The sequence below is a fragment of the Nothobranchius furzeri genome, chromosome 1 (assembly GCF_043380555.1).
Source record: "Nothobranchius furzeri strain GRZ-AD chromosome 1, NfurGRZ-RIMD1, whole genome shotgun sequence".
Classification (NCBI taxonomy): domain Eukaryota; kingdom Metazoa; phylum Chordata; class Actinopteri; order Cyprinodontiformes; family Nothobranchiidae; genus Nothobranchius; species Nothobranchius furzeri.
In genome coordinates this window covers 47,184,903-47,199,127 of record NC_091741.1, presented here as the reverse complement: position 1 = coordinate 47,199,127, position 14,225 = coordinate 47,184,903, and positions in this window count along the sequence as shown.

Here is a 14,225-nt window from a genome sequence, read left to right as displayed (position 1 = left end):
TCATAAGCCTTCTCCAAATCCACAAAACACATGTGGATTGGTTGGGCAAACTCCCATGCCCCCTCCATCACCCTTGCAAGGGTATAGAGCTGGTCCACAGTTCCAAGGCCAGGACGAAAACCACATTGCTCCTCCTCAATCTGTGGTTCAACTATCGATCGGACCCTCCTCTCCAGTACTTTGGAGTAGACCTTTCCAGGGAGGCTGAGGAGTGTAATCCCCCTATAGTTGGAACACACCCTCAGGTCACCCTTCTTAAAGATGGGGACCACCACCCCGGTCTGCCACTCCACAGGAACTGCCCCCGATGACCACGCAATGTTGCAGAGACGTGTCAACCATGTCAGCCCTACAACATCCATAGCCTTGAAATACCCAGGACGAACCTTATCCACCCCCGGAGCTCCGCCGCTGTGTAGTTGTTTGACTACCTCAGCAACTTCTGCCCCCGAGATTGGACAGTCCATCCCCAGGTCTCCCGGCTCTGGTTCCTCCTCGGAATGCGCATAGGTGGGATTGAGGAGCTCCTCAAAGTATTCCTTCCATCGTCCGACTATAGCCCCAGGTGACGTCAGCAGCTCCCCATCCCCACTGTAAACAGTGTGAGCGAGTTGCTGCCTTCCTCTTCTGAGGCGCCGGACAGTTTGCCAGAACCTCTTTGGAGCCGATCGATAGTCTTTCTCCATGGCCTCACCAAACTTCTCCCACGCCCGAGATTTTGCCTCAGCAACTGCCACTGCTGCACCCTGCTTGGCTATCCGGTACCTGTCTGCTGCCTCCGGAGACCCACAGACCAGCCACGCCCTGTAGGCCTCCTCCTTCAGCCTGACGGCTCCCCGAACCTCTGGTGTCCACCAGCGGGTACGGGGGTTGCCACCACGACTGGCACCGGCCACCTTGCGACCACAGCTAGCAACAGCCGCCTCAACAATCGCAGAGTGGAACAAGGCCCACTTGGAGTCAATGTCCCCCACTGCTCTCGGGACGCGGTCAAAGCTCTGCCGGAGGTGGGAGTTGAAGATCGTCATAACAGGATCTTCTGCCAGGCGTTCTCAGCAGACCCTCACTATGCGTTTGGGTCTGCCAGGTCTACGCGGCATTTTCCCCTGCCTTCTGATCCAACTCACCACCAGGTGGTGATCAGTTGACAGCTCCGCTCCTCTCATCACTCGGGTGTCCAAAACATACGGCCGCAGGTCAGATGATACGACTACAAAGTCTATCATCGACCTACGACCTAGGCTGCCCTTGTCCCAAGGGTACCGATGAGCATCCTTATGTTTGAACATGGTGTTCGTTATGGCCAAACTGCGGCTTGCACAGAAGTCCAATAACGAAACACCACTCGAGTTCAGATCAGGCGGGCCGTTCCTCCCAATCACACCCGTCCAGGTCAAGCTGTCATTGCCCACGTGAGCATTGAAGTCCCCCAGCAGGACAATGGAGTCCCCTGATGGAGAACTATCTAGCACTCGTTCCAGGGACTCCAAAAAGGGTGGGTACTCTGAACTGATATTTGTCCCATAAGCACAAACAACAGTCAGGACCCGTTCCCCGGCCCGAAGGCGCAGGGAAGCTACCCTCTCGTCCCCCGGGGTAAACCCCAACACACAGGCAGAGTCTTGGGGCTAACAAAAAGCCAAACCCAGCCCTCCGCCTCTCACCCAGAGCAATTCCAGCAAAGGAGAGTGTCCAACCCCTCTCAAGGACTTGGGTTCCAGAGCCAGAGCTATGTGTTGAGGTGAGTCCGACTAAATTATTTATAATTTCTGGCATATTCTGGCAAGTCACAATGTGACATGTCTGCAAAGCTTTACTAAAACATTCCTCAGAAAGCCCTGCCTTCTTGCAGATATAAAGATGCTTTTAACACTGAATGAGAATGTCTTAAATCTCTTATGTATGTATGAGTGTAAACAATGATTAACTTGTTAAATCAAACATACTGTTTTGTTATATGAATGGATCATTGTAAGAACAATCATTTCAAATTCATTATTTAACTATGTAAAATCATGGAGTCTTCACTTATTCAGAGTGAAGAATGTTGTCTGGCTTCTAAGCAGAGAGTGTAGGACCTTGAGACAGAGGGTTTGTCTGGATGTTTTGTCTCCATGGAACATCAACACGTGCTGAGCAGAACCTTCTGGATTTAGAAGGCCAAATAGAAAGTGGATTTATGCTGTAGATGGTCAATGTAGATGGTGAAAAATTTACCCTTTTGGACGTTACACTGGACAGTGGCCGTTTTGGGGGCGGGGCCGGCGAAAGGTTAATTTGTGTGATTTTTGATAATGACTTACAGAATCAATTAGTCAATGCCACTGACGTCTAAAAAGCCACAACTTCTACAGCCTTCTTAAATTCACCCATAAACATTGACTTTAGTAGGAGATTTTTTGCTGATGGCTTGTGATCATCAGAACAAGATTGTGCTGAAGGACTTGTTGAAGGTTGCTGTGTGCAGATCTGTGATTGCTGTGTAAATCGATTAAAGCAGCCCCTCTCTCAGAGGATGCTGCCAGGCAGCACCGAGCAGTACTTCAGAGCCAAAGTGTGCATTTTGAATTGTGACTGAATGTTAAACACTGCATTCAAACATAGTTAATCCACATGTGCTGTATGCAAACTGTGTTCATGCTGTCATGCTTCTTCCGTCTCCCCTTATGAATACAATCAAACCTGCATTTATTTTTCATTTGGCTAGAGGGATCCCATTAGTCAGGATGCAGTGTTTACCACACTTCAGCAGCTGGAGGAGTGATTGACTTAAGCAGAGAGGATGATGGGATATTACTCAGACTAGAGCCCTGCACGGGCCTAAAATCTGAGCCCGTGTCAGGCCCGGCCCGAGGGGGTGAAGCCCCAGCCCGACCCGGTCCGAGAAGGTTTTCAGGATTCTCTGGCCCGAGCCAGAGCCCGACTTTTTTTTTTAACCATTCATAATGTTTAGCGTGATAGAATGCTCCGTATTCTAATTATCTGTGGGAAGCGTTCTGCAGTAAAAAAAAAAAAAAAGAAAAGAAAAGAAAGAAAAACAGCATTCATGCATCTTTTTTTTCTGACAGAGCATATTTTTCGAGCGGCAGATGAAATGTACGAACACTATATTAATTGGATGCGTTTGTGAATTTAATCTGCTCTGAAAATGCACTCTTGTGCAATTAGAAAAAAAAGCAGCATTCCAATTTTCTAACCGCAAGCGCATTTTCAGAGCAGCAGATTAAATAAACGTTCCCAATTAATAAAGCGTTTGTAAATTTTATCTGCCGCTCTGAAAACGCGCTCTCCGTTAGAAAAAAAAACCAACAATCAATGCTGTATTTTTTTACTGCAGAGTGAATTTATTCACAGAAAAACAGAATGCTGCCGTTTTCATGAGAATAAACGAATGGTTTCTGACACCAAAGTGGACATAAAATGGCATATTAGAATAGGGGTACCTGTTTCAATCAGCAGTTTGAGAATTAGTTTATATAGGCGCATTTATAAACCACACAGACCTTAACTGAGCTAACGGGTGCCGGTGCGTGAAAAGCAGGCAGGTGCTGCTGCGTTTAAGTGTTTCAGTTATTTTTATGAATTTGATTAAAAATAAAGACGCCCGGCCCATGTCCGAGATAATTACACAGTCGTTGGCCCGAAGCCCGGCCCTTGGGCCGTCGGGCCGGGCCGACCCGCGGGTCTAGGGCTTCAGTGCAGGGCTCTAACTCAGACAAGTCAGAATAACAGGATCTTAGAAAGCACACTGAGATGTCTATTTTATAACTTTGTTGTCTTGAATCAGTATTTTTTACCTTCCGAGATGTGTTTTGACCAACGAGATGACGAATCGCTGAAACATCCTGCTGACAGCAGCCGGCCTCCAGCCTGGTACACACTGACGCCGTTCTGTCAGCTGCAGGCTGCATTTGGAAGAAAGACAGGTATGAAGACGACGCTGATAGGGTGAGGGATGTAACGGGGACATGGAATATGAAAGAATTAAATGAGAGTCAGCTTGAAAGACAGTGGAGTCTAGGGACCAGAGGAATGGGTAGAGGGATGAGGAGAAAGCAGGAAAAGCCAGGTGAAGTTGTTTTGGGTCTTCTGAGGAGGGGGTGCTTTGTCAGCTCAAACAGACTGAGGGTTATCTGTCTCCCCCAGCTGTGCCACCCAGCTGTCACAAACCTCCACTTGCTCCTGGCATCCTGGCACACTGCTCCTTCTGCCTGCTATTATCTGCCTGTGTGTGTGCACCCCATAGTTGTCTGACTTTTCAAAAGCAGAATTAGTATGTAAATGAGCATGTTCAAATAAACAAATAGGAGCCTTTTCATGCCCAACTCCACATCATGAATACAGTTGACTTCGTAGATGGACAGTTAGGTTGGTCCCTGTTTTTTATTTTATTTTTATTTTTTTTTATTTCTGCCTTCTAATGATTGAAGTCTGCCTCAATGCAAAGAGAATGTTTTTAACACAAGGCTGAATTAGTCTGCCACCACTCCAAACGGACGTCCTCCAGACATGAGGCCAGTCTGTAGTCCCCTCTGCTGCTCTCACCACCCCATCCCCACTGGGTAAGAGCCTCAATTACCCAGAGTCTATCACTGCAAACAGCCGCTTTGCAGCCAACCACCTGTGACTTGGACTTTGGGAAGTTTTGGCTGCAGCCTACTGTAGAGGGAGAGCAGCCAAAGCCATGGGATGGGCAGCCAACCATTGATTAAGGGAATCAGTATTGATTAAGGGAGCAAGGGACATCTGGAATAGACCAATTTATGTCCCCACATCAATTATTCAAATGGCTTTTGCTGGATTGGATTAGAGGACAATCTCCCTGCCATCATTTCCACCCCTATACAATCTGTACCCTCTCAGCAAGCTGTTGTCACAAGTCTCCAGACAAGTCAGCCCCATGAATTACAAACTTTTAGGTCAAGCTGAGAATATGAACGCACAAACAAGCCAGATGAAGGCAGGTTCTGGGGTGCTAATGAGCAAACGGTAAAAGAAGCAAACAGCCCAAACTCTGTGGGGCTCCAATTTTCACCTATTGCACCTTGGATGTGAAGTTTAAAGCTCTGGTGCTTCTCAGAGTAAATTCACCAGACAGAAAATAATTAAATCTGGTTTAAGTGTGTTCAGTATGGCCTGTTACATAAATAAACATAGTGTAAAGATGCATCACATCTTTAAAACAAGCTTTTTACTTTAGTTTTAGATCATTAATGCCTAAAGGCAATTGCTGGCCCCCACTGTGTTTTTAGATTTGTTTCTCAGTTTGCCCTTCTGTCTCTGTGTTGACATCTTGAGGGCTTGAATGCAGCACAGAATGGTGCATCCTGATGAAGTCCGGGCCAGAGGGTTATTCATATTCATAATGTTGTTGCTGCAGAAGCTGTGAAAACGTGTGTGGCTTTGTTCGCTTAAACTGTGCCATTTTCAGCCGGGTGTTTGTGTTAGTTGTTCGTGTGAGCGTGCCTGCTGGGGCTCCTCTTTGTGTATCATGCAGCAGTCGGCCCACAGAGACCGGGACTTGCACCGAGTCCAGCTGATGGGCTTCTGTCCATTGTAGGAAGGCTAAACATGATGGCAGCACGGCTGAACCGGGGACAGCGGCCCACAGGTGGCTGACCATGATAGAGAGCTGCCCTTTGTCTGCTGCCCCACCACAAACACTGATTCCTCATGCACTGATAAAATATTTCACAAATGGAAACGAGAAAACGATTGGAATTGGACTACAGACCTGAACTTCAAGTTACTGCACCAGAGGCTCTTGTTCAGCTAACCACACACTCCTGGAAAATGGAAGGATGTGTTGCTCAGACTTGGCACACGTGTTATAGATGGAGAGTTAGTTTCTGTGACAGCTCAGACAATGTGAAAGTGGCAGCATAATGTCACTGCACATTCTTCAGTCAGATCAAACCAAGGTGCATTTGTTCAGCTCAAATGAGTTCAGGTTGTTCGGTGTGAATCTGATCAGGGTGACACGTTGTCCACAGGGAGGCCCAAACTCTGACATTTATAGATGTTACCATAAAATCCTGTTCCGAAAATTATCTGTTTTTTTAGAAGTACAAGAGATGAGACTACATGATCAAAATATACATTTTGTCCAAAACCTACAGAAAACATCGAATCCAGCAGGAAAACACTTGGATGTCCGCAGCAGAGAAATAAACCTGATTTATCAGAGCAGAGAACATTTAAAGCTTGCTTTCCTTTTGTGGAGGGGGAATTTATTTGGATGTGAACTCTAGAGCTGGGACTTTATATGGATGGTTGGTCATTATGAACAGATACGTACTTAAATAAACAGAAAATAAATAAGTAAAATTTATGTCCTTCAGGGCTGATATGCAAATGGCTAAGATGTCATTTAGACCACTGTCAGCATCTGTAATGGTGGCAGTTTTTCATTAAACTGTCATTTCTGCAGAAGTATTAAGTCACTCCCTTCAGACGCGACCCCCAGATGCACAGGAAGAGCTCTCCGTCTGATTCTACTGGTGATGTTTAAAACAATAACCACAGTTATTTAAATAACTGCAATGTGAAACATAAAGGCTTATAAAACAATGTTACATCAATCAGCCCAAGACAGTAAATTTAATAACATTAAAAGTTTTATTCTGACCAAAAGAAGCTCCATTTTTTACGGCACTCCGATAAAGCAAAGCCTAGTGAATAAAGTTATGAGGAGATTCCATCGTGTTTTCCGGTGTCGGGATTTTAGTAACGGCAATTTTGAAGTAGTGCGGTCTGTGCTTGTTTTCTTTCACTTCCACTCCGATTCACAAGGAACTCTTCTAATTTTACTAACGCTGGTTGTTTAGGACGTTTGCGGAGTTACAACCAATCACCACGAGTTGACCAAAAGTCCTGCTCAGCAACTCCACCAGGCCAATCCGTTTACCTACTTTTGATCGTGTACTCAGAAAGCTTCTGAAAATGGCCGCTCGGCCAGCCCGGTCAAGCGGAGACATGCATGCCGGGAAGTTCCTGTAAGTTTTTCCCTGAAGTCCCAACAGTGGAAGCACACCTTAAAAACCCACCAATAGTTACCTACCACAGGTAATATGGTAATTATTAGCTCAAGAAAAAGGTTGCAAATGTCCTTTAAAGTCAGCTATAAGAGATGTTCTAACCTCATTTGCCTTTTGAATGGTAAATGGCCTGTATTTGATATAGCACCTTCTAGAGTCCTGGAACCCCTCAAGTCGCTTTACAACACAATTAGTCATTCACCCATTCACACACACATTCACACACTGGTGGGGATGAGCTACAATGTAGCCACAGCTGCCCTGGGGTGCACTGACAGAGGCGAGGCTGCCGAGAACTGGTGCCACCGGTTCCTCTGACCACCACCTGCAGGTATTTTGAAGGGTTTATACTTCTAATACAGAAACTCTAAGAATGATTCAACATGTTTTAACCAGTTTTAATTCCATTTTTCAAAAATACAAACGTTAAGACACTTAGACGATCTTTAAGGGAAGTGCTTTAAAGAGCAAGTCACCCCCTACCAGATTCTTACTGAACTCCCACTTTCTGTTTGAAAAATGCAACAAATGCTGTTGCCTAGCAGACTGAGAGGGGCGTAGCAGCTGAGAAATACACACACTCACGACATTGTGACATCATAATGTACCATCTGACATCATAGTTTACCTCTTAGCCAATAGCGATGGCAGATTGAAACTCAAATGCAGTGCTGAGTTTTTGCCTGACAGTTTTAGGCAGAATATTTAAAATTTAAATTTTAACTAAGATGCACTAAAGTGCCGAGTTATTGACTACATTTGTCTGCAGCACAATCAGACACTCATTTATATAGTTTATCAGCAAAAAAAGGTTGATTTGGAGTGACTTGCTCTTTTAGTTTGAAACATTCAGATTCTCCAACAGCAACAACAATAAATCAACATAATAAAAACCTGTTCTGTGCCTCAGTCAGAAGTGGTTGTTTTATTTAATGTTTCTATGTGGGAAACAAAGCATTGGATGTGAAACACAAGACGAGGAAACCCAGCTGAGTGCCGCAGCTTCTACATATTTCCTGTTAATGCAGCGGGATTGTTGAAATTGTTCCCATCCATTGCACAGCTGTAATCCATTATCAGCAGGTGGAGCGTGCTGGACATGTAAGAGGATGATAAAGTAAAAATGAATTCAATGTTCTCCTCAACCAGATAATCAATTTACTGTGTTGAATAGAATCACGCAGCTTCGGTGATCTGCGATTCGCTGAAAGCGTTTGGCTCTAGAGACGAGGGAGCAAACGCGCAGTTTAGAAGGAACTGTGGGGTTGTTATTGATCAGGAAGGAAGATTTGTGGAAACCATAAAGCAGAGGCGTGTACGTGTGTTAGAAGCATAGCTGTATGAGGTCATAACCGGTGTTTTAAAAACTGGATGCAGTGTAAATCCAGTGTAATTTATGACGTTAAAATTCGTGTTAGTTTGTCAGCAGGTCAGTGGGAATCATTCAGGATCTGTGCTGAAGAAGAATCCCAACACTTTAGTGACTCAGCAGGTTACTTTTAGTCTCAGTCTCAACTCTGACACACTGGACAGATTTCTATCTTCATTCTCCATCTGCAGCATCTAATGTTTTCCTGGATGTAACAGTGTCAATCTGATTTCCTTCCTACTTTATCCCTCCTGCCACCAGCAACGCAAATGTTTACAAAGACTGAGCAGATGGAGGAGAATGCACTAATATCAGAAATTGCTCCATCTGTTTGTGTTGAGTTGTCAATAACTGAGTCCATGGCTGAAATTACAGCCATCAAGTGTCCAGGCATCACTGCTGTCATTAATTCACCCATCCTGGCAGCCGACAGTGATGAGAGCGGTATTCCAGGTCCCCAAATCACAGGTGTTTTAATAAAAGGGTTTGGCGAAGAAGAAGAAGAAGAAGAAGAAGAAGAAGAAACTGTCCGTTGATGCAAAATTCACTTCTGCTGCCTGGAAGTTTTTTTTTTTTTTTTTTTTGTAGAACCTAATTTGTCCTTTTTTGGCATCTTTTCCTTTTGTGGGTGCGGAGCAGAGGCCACCCCACCACCAGTCTGCGAGGATGAGACAGTTCTGACACCAGCTGCTTCCCAGGACATCTTTGGTGAAACTGGACTCATCGATGGAAACTCGCTCATTTAAAAACAGTTTCAGCCCACATCAGCTCAGTCAGTAAAGACAGGGAAAAAGCGAGCTGTCTCAAAATGCTGCAACCTTTTCAAAGATAAAGAGCAAAGCGGGGTCAGCTGATAGAAAAAGATTGAAGCTCTTTGCACCTTTAACTGTTTTGACACCTCAGAGTGTCAGAGCGCCCTCCCCCTCAAACACACACACACACACACACACACACACACGCACGCACGCACGCACGCGCGCGCACACACACACACACACACACACACACACACACACACACAACATGAGGCAAAGCAAGGATTCATCACAAACCTCTGACAGATGGGTGCCGTTAGCTGGGCCGAACCATTAATATACATGACCCGTTTTTAAACTCCACGATGGCGATAAGGGGATCATTGTAACTGATGGACATGAAATTTTCTTTTACGGTCTCCATATGTCAGCATGCCATAATGTTTACAGCTTCATTTGTTTCTGGACATGCGTCTCTTTCTTTTATTCTGACTAAAGGTTGACACCGCAGCTGATTGAGTGATATTCTAACGGGTGATGTCATATATGTTTGTCTTTAAGATACGTTTTGTCTTTATCAGAGTTGTGACCAGTGGATGGATGTGAACCCAAGTCCCTAAAGCACCACATTCAGGCTTATTGATCATCCTGGTCCATAACCCCAAACACCCTTTAATACTGATTGCCTCAACCTCTCCCTTCTGCTCCCCTCTTCCATCCATCACTCCATCTCTATGTGGACAGTCCTTCAAATCTTTTATTTTTATCGCCACAGCTACATCATTTGTCGCTGTGCGTGGATTTGATAGCCTGGTGGGGGTTTGGGGGTTAAAGAGCTGCAGTGATCATGGGAGTGTGGAAAGCCACCCTGGTGCAAAGCAATCATAGCCTGCTCTCTATCACCCTGCCCCCTCCACTACCTCCATCCAGCCTCTCTCAACCCATCACCCCTCAGAGGTGCCTCTCGCGTCCCCTCCTTTATCCCCAGCTCACTAGTCAGAAAATTAGGGTAAAGCTCGGCAGTCCTTCCTCCTCTTTCTCTCTGTCCCTCCACCTTCCCTCCTTCCATTTCTCACCCATTACTCCCAGTTCACTGCTTGGTATATGGAGGGTGACTCTGGGCCAATTCAATCTCTCGTCCCCGTCAAGCCACTCAGTCTGCTGAAGTACCTCAGCCTCATGTCTATATATACCTCAGGCCTCTTCTGCCCTCCCTTACAACACACTACTTCCCATTTTCTCACGTGTTACTTCTTCCATCTGTTTTGCTTTTATGGCTTACTTTGAACTTTTCCCTGATTTTTTACTGGCGAGTTATTGTTAAAATGTGCATTTTAGCCATCTCGATGTGTGTAAGGTAGGGCCGTGCGATCTGATGATATAAGATCTTTAAGGTTTATAAAGTGATGATGATCTACCAAAGCTTGGAGATCGTAGAACTGTCTATTTACCTTCTATCACCTGTGCCGTTGTTTCTGGACGTGTCTACCTGCACATTTTTGTTTTCAGCCGAGTCATGCTATTAGCTAGTCTGCTTCTGTCGGCATGACAGACACACCGAACAGCTACGGAGAGCAGTGAGGGAAAATGGTGAGTGAGGAGTGTAATCCTGACTAGATAATGCATGAGATGAGGATGCATCATGAATTAAGCTTAATATGTATGATTGATTTTTTTTCTCTGGACAAGAAGTAATTACTGGTAATATTGTAGATGATAGAATATGAGCCACCTCTAGAGAGGCAAGGCAAGGCAGCTTTACAATTATCAGGACATGATATGAAAAAAAACATAAAAACACAAATTAAAATACACACATATGGAATTACAGATTAGAGCTAAGGAGAAGACAAAGTTACACCGCAGATTACAGTGGAGATTACGCAGCATAAGAAACAATTCATTTAAAGGCTGATATTAGGGTTTTTAGTTTAGTTTTAAACAACACTAGGGTTGGGGCAGATCTGAGGTCAAGGGGAAGCTGATTCCATATGTGAGCAGCATAGTAACTAAATGCATCTCCACCATGTTTTGTTCTGACCCGAGGTTCTACCAGCGGATTGTTTCCTAAGGATCTCAGAGCCCTGTAGAGTTAAATCTGCATACTGAAATCACCTCTGTTGCAGTGGAGATTCCGGAAAATGACCAATCAGATTAACCTATGAGGCTTAGATCATATATAAATATCCCAGATACTTATATCGATCTAAGTTCATACATCAACCTGTTTGATCTAATTTTAATCCAAAGATTAATGTTTATTTTAGATAATTAAATTTAATAGCAAATGTTATTTTTGAATCAGAAACTAGGATCTTTGCTTTCAAATAACCAGAAATATTATACCTTTTCTGTGTTCCGTTTCAATAAGGAGGCAAGTTTAAAAATGAAGAAATTTTATTACTAACAATTTTAAACTGGAAGATTTGAAATGACAATTATAAAATGACAATTCAAGGATGACAATTTAATCACAATTTTCAACAGCTTTGATATTAATCTTGTTTTAAAAGCAAACCTGTGCCTGAATGGAAGCTAAATGGAAAATACGAGTTTGGATGCGTGGATGAAGTTATGAGGAGGTTTCTTTCCCAGAGAGTTGGAAGCGTTCTGGATGAAAATTATGTTTTGAGGCTAACTGAGTTATTTAGAGAGAAAACGGCATCAAACGCATTCTTGTGTGCTTCCTCACCCAAACAGGACCCTCTTGTGGATCCGGAGATCAGGAGGATGTGGTTCTTCCAAGATGACACTCAGTCTGGTAGGGGAGATGCAAGTGTCCGATCGTCTGGTCCAGAGTTGTCCTGGGTACACGGTTTGTCAAGCGTTTGGTCGATGGACGTTCTCGTCTTAAATTAACTCCAGAAATCAATGACTCTGGGAGAGTCTTCGTTAGCTGGTTACAGTTCGTTAATTCTTTGGCTATTCTGGTCGGCGTGACTAGAACAGCAGGTGGAGGATTCAGGGCGGCCGTTCCCTTTCCCTCCTTGGTGCTGGTTCAAGAACTGGTTCTGAAGCTGGGGACGGTTAGTTTTTCCAAGCTCCAGGACTCTCCCACTCTCTCAGGAAGAAAGCTTTGATCATGCGCCAAAAACATGTGTGAAGTATTTACCTTGAAGTGCTGCATGAGCTGGACACGTGCAAAGGCATCTTCTGGTTACTGAATAAACATTACTGATTATCATAAATAATAATTATTATTAACCAAAGGTTGATAAGTCATTTCATTAATTAGAATACATTTTATATGAAAAGGATGATTATTTATGATTATTATAAACCTTAATAATAATAAGCTTTTATTTAGTTATTAGATAATAATAATAATAATAATAATAATAATAATAATGCAATGAACTTATATAGAGCTTTTCAAGACACCCAAAGACGCTTTCACACACTCTCACATTCACACACTGCTAGTGATGGTAGGCTACTTGTAGCCACAGCCGCCCTGGGGAGGTCTGACAGAGGCGAGGCGAGGCTGCCATTTGGCGCTGTCGGCCCCTCTGACCACCACTAACACAGGCAAGTTGGGTGAAGTGTCTTGCCCAAGGACACAACAGCAGGATACCCCTGGCGGGAGCTGGAATCGCACCCATGACCCTCCGATCATGAGCCAACCCGCTCTACCACCTGAGCTACTACTGCCCCGATAATAGTTGAAGATATCCTTCATCTTGGAATGGACACAGATAAACAGTCAGGCTGATGATTATTCTTCACACACTCCGGCTCCTGATGGCTTTAATCTGTGGATAAAGGTTATATCTTGACCCAGCTGTGACCTAGCTGGAAGGTGAACTTTGTCCCAGAAAAACGGTCATCCATAACGCTACAGCCCTATTGGGTGTATATACAGGAATAAGAACGGACATGTATTTTTGGTCCCATGCCACTCAGTGATTTATAAACTAGTAGAAGCACTTTGAAATCTATTCTGTAGTTTACTGGTAACCAGTCTAGAGAGGTAATGAGTGATGTGCTCCGTTCTCTTTGTTCTTGTTAGGACTCTAGCAGCAGCAATTTGAACAAGCTGCAGTTGATTTAAAGCTTTTTTGGAAAGACCAGTTAGGAGACCATTACAGTAGTCCAGCCAACTAGAAATAAAAGCATGAATAAGTTTCTCTAAGTCTGGTCTGGACACGAGACCTCAGACTCTTGATGTTTGATGAAGGTGATAAAAGGCTGATTTAGTTATAGCTTTAAAATGTCCAGAGAAGCTCAGGCATGAGTCAATAACACCAAGATTTCTAATCAGGGATTTTGTCTTTATTGCCCTGGAGTCCAGCTGACCAATAACATCCATTCTATCCTTCTTGTTGCCAAAGACAATAACTTCAGTCTTGTCTTTGTTTAGTTGAAGGAAGTTTGACTGCATCCAGTCGTTTACTTGTTCTAGGCACTGACAGAGTGAGTCCAGTGGATGACAGCCACTAGATGATAAGGCTAGGTAGATCTGGGTGTCATCAACATAGCTATGATAGGCGATGTTGTTATTAAGTATGACCTGACCCAGGGGGAGCATATAAAGATTAAATAGTAGTGGTCCTAGAATTGAGCCTTGAGCCACATGTCATGGTGACTGATCCACTTTGATTGGTAGGCCCTAATAAAGACAACATAGCCCCTGTCTTTGAGATAGGATTGGAACCAGCCAAGCACTGTGCCTGATAGTCCCACCCAGTTTGTGAGTCTGTCCAGAAAGATGTTATGGTCCACAGTATCAAAAGCTGCACTGAGGTCAAGCATCATCAGGACAGATGCTTTACCTGAATCAGTGTTGAGACGAATGTCATTTAATACCTTGATCAGTGCTGTGATGCTGTTTAAAGCCTGACTGAAGACCGCCCATAATGTTATTTGACTCTAAATAGTTGTTTATTTGGATCATTACCACATTTCAATGACTTTTCCAATCAGAGGGAGATTAGAGATCGGCCGGTAGTTGTTCAACACTGAGGTATCTAATTTCCTCTTTAGAAGGTGTTTCACGGCAGCAGTTTTCAGTGATGTAGGAAAAATTCCTGACATTAAGGAGCAGTTCACAATTTACAGTACATA